Below are 3,585 nucleotides of genomic sequence, written 5' to 3'. Positions count from 1 at the left end.
TTACTGTGCTGCTAGCAATCTGCATGAGCAGCTAACATGCCTCAGTAGAAAATGCAGTTTCATTTTTAAGAACTTCTTTCAGCCTTCGTCCTCACTTTGATTTCATTCCGGTTCATGTTGGCCCCATCACTGGGTGGATGGGCCCGTTGGTTGTCTGGGCTGGGATTGGAGAGGAGGGTTAGGACAGGGTAGGTCGGGTTGTGGTGGCACCAGGCACCACAGACAACCCTCTGGGGTGCCTGTGCAGGAACCTGGGAGTATATGATGTATGTGGTGGGTGTGGGTGTGTGTATTGCGTCCCCCTTTTTTTGGTGTGTGTGGGTGTGAGTGTCTGCATGTGGGAGCACCAGGGTGGGCACGTGCGAATGTGACTGTGTACCTGGCTTTCTGTGTGTCTCTTTGTCAGGTTGGGTTTGAGCTGCCCCCTCTCCTGGAACATCTCAGGTCTCCACAAAGTGTGGAACCCATCTCCCCCATTTTGCTCCCCTCCGTTTGCTGTTGCCCTGACCCGCTGTTGCGCTGGTGGTCCTCGGTGTTCGGGGCTGGGTGTGTCCCAGCTCACTCCTGGCGGCTGCTTAGAAATGTTGCTAAAGTAGCGTTTCCATGAACCCTTCCGATATTTAGATGGGCATTCGCAGAAGTCCCCTTTGACCCCAACCTGATCAGATGTTAGCTAGATTCCCCAGTGAAAATACTTTCACATGCTTCAAACTCAGATTTCTGCTGCAAGTAAGTTGCTAACTTATGCCAACTGCAATACAAATGCCTACTTAAAAAAGAAAAAGTTCAAACTCTGACCTTATGTGAATAAATATATAGGGTTTCCACATTATGACACTAGTCAGAACTCATTAATCCCTCCACCCAAAACATCAGTTAAGTGAATCTTTGATTTGGATTTTATTCCTACAAACCATCTTTACGTTCTGTTTTCATTAAGCGAGGGAGGCAGAAGGCTACTGCGTCCCACCTGCTCCCTATCTAACAAAGATGTGTTCAGCTCAGCCTAAACCACATGACTAATGCTCATTCGCTGCATCGTCTTTTAACCTCTGCACCTTCCCAGTGACATTATATTTATATCTCCCCCCGATGACTGGCTACACCTTGCTCGGCCTAAATAATTCAACATCCCCTTCCGGTTATGGATGGCGACATCGCTCTTTCATGCTGACAGACCAGGACGTGGTTGACCGGACATGTTGCTATGACGACTCAGATGTGCCCCTTGACCCTGTAACGATTCTCTCCAGAGATTACGCATGATGTCATGATCTTCATATGTACGGCCCTGCTGGCTGTAATCCCCCCCAGTCAGTGAGCATACTTGGATCCTTGGATGACCTGAATGACCTGTAAGGAAATATTTAGGATAAAGACCAGCTGAAAAACAAGGATGCTTTTATTTTGGGTAGACCTTAATGTTCTTTATTCCCGAAATTAGGATTTAGACAGTGAGGAGTGTTCTGCTAGGCCAGATGTAGAGGGGTTATATTTGTAACACCCTCGGGGTGCTGTTGCTCTGTTGTTGGGTCATCATTGCAGTGCATCAGATACAAGCACGTTTTAGCTCCGTCCGAGCCCATGCATGTGTGCAGTGTACACTCAGTGGCCCCTGTTCCTTCCCACATCCTCACAAACAGCACACAAACACGCTCTTCGCCCCGTCCCTCCAGGCAAAGTAAAGCTCCTAGTGATAATCTGCAGCGGCCAGCTGGATGTTACATCACTGCTGAGCATCTGACAACACACAACTGCAGAGAGAGGAGCCTGGAGATCAACTGGTGAATCAAAATATTAGAGACAGCAATGTGAGAGGACCGCGTTCCATACAGAGTAACCCCTCCAAAAAAACAACTGAAAACTGGTTTGTGTTCCTCTCGATCAAGAAATGTTGGCTGAGATTATTAGAAATTAATTGTAAGCACATAGCAGATAGAAATAAATTGTTTGTCTTTTGTCACATCCGGCCTTAATATGTCTGAACGGCACTGATCCAGGCAAAATACTGTAAGCAAGTAATCTGATAAACTAGAAAAGGAACATTTTAACAAAGACTACTGTGGCTGATTAAATAAAATACTAATTGGAGTAAAGATAAACAGCTTATGACTGCACTTTTGGCAGACATATTGCATTTTGATGTTGGGGTTGGTGAGGAACCTAAGGTTTGCTCTGACTTCATGGGGCAGTCCTATTGAGCTCTGCCTCAGACTCAGGAGTACAAGCGTACAAATGTTTTAGTGTTTTATCTACATAGCACCAAATCACAACACAGATCATCCTAGATGACATGTGTGGACTAGTGGTTAGAGAGAAGGGTACTTGGCGTCCTGGAGAAGTTGCAAGGTTCTGGGTTTGAATCCCAAAAACTGTCCCTCTGGGTCCCTGAGCAAGACCCTTAGGCCCAGAATGCTCCCCGGGTGCCATACAGCAGCCCAGTGCTCTGTAAGGGCTAAATGCAGAGGACACATTTCATAGTAATTGATGTTGCCATAACAAATAAAGATAATAATTAGCAAAGTCAATTCAACCAAATCGTCCAGATAGACTGGTTAAAAGTTTTCTATCTAAGGAAACCCAGAAGATTGCATCGAGTCATTGACTTGCAGCATTGACCCCTCCTGGATGAGCGTGTAGCCACACTGGAGAGTTGCTTGCATTGCACGGTTGAGTTTGTAGCAATTTCACATGCGAAACATCCTCATAACAGTGAAGAGGAAAACTCCCCTTTAACAGGAAGAACTTTCTGCAGAGTCAACCTCTGCTGACCTCCAAACTTCATGTGACCTTCAGATTAGCTCGAGAACATGGAATGGGTTTCCATTCCATCGAAGTGCAACTCAAAGTATGCGATGCAGTGGTGTAAGGCACATCGCCACTGCTCTACAGTCCAGTGGAGGCGTATTCTCAAGAGTGACCAATCAGCCTCCTCCATCTGATGGATGTGTCTTGGTTTGGGACAGGAGAGCCATACTTGTCTGGCTATATTGTGCCAAGAGTAAAGTTTGGTGGAATGGGGATTCTGGTGTGGTGTAGACGTTCAGGAGCTGAGCTTGGCCCCGTAGTGTCAGTGAAAGGGACTATGAACGCCTCATACCAAGAGATTTTGTACAATCCCATGCTTCCAGCGTTGTGGAAGCAGTGTGGAGATGGCCCTTTCCTCTTCCAACTTGACAGTGTACCAGTGCACAAGTACGGTCCATAAAGACATGGATTGGTGTGAATGACCTTGACTGACCTTCACAGAGTCCTGTCCTCAACCTGATACAACACCTTTAGGATGAATTAGAGCAGAGACTGAGAGTCAGGCCTTCTAGTCCAACATCACTATATGACTTCACATTTGCGCTTCTGGAAGAATGGTCCAAACTTCCCCTAAACACACACCAGTACCTTGTGGGCAGCATCTCCAGAGAAGCTGAAACTGTTATAGCAACAAATCCAAGGTGAAAATGTTGGATTTGCTTCTACATTCTAAGTTGCCTTCTGAACTGTAACTGTGAATGACACGCTGGGTTGTGTCTCCTTAATATGTGCAACGAGACACTCTGGATTCAAAGCAAAGGAATCCAAATTATTCTA

Source organism: Fundulus heteroclitus, chromosome 16, assembly GCF_011125445.2.
Source record: "Fundulus heteroclitus isolate FHET01 chromosome 16, MU-UCD_Fhet_4.1, whole genome shotgun sequence".
In the NCBI taxonomy this organism is placed as follows: Eukaryota; Metazoa; Chordata; class Actinopteri; order Cyprinodontiformes; family Fundulidae; genus Fundulus; species Fundulus heteroclitus.
Note: the sequence above shows the minus strand (reverse complement) of the source record.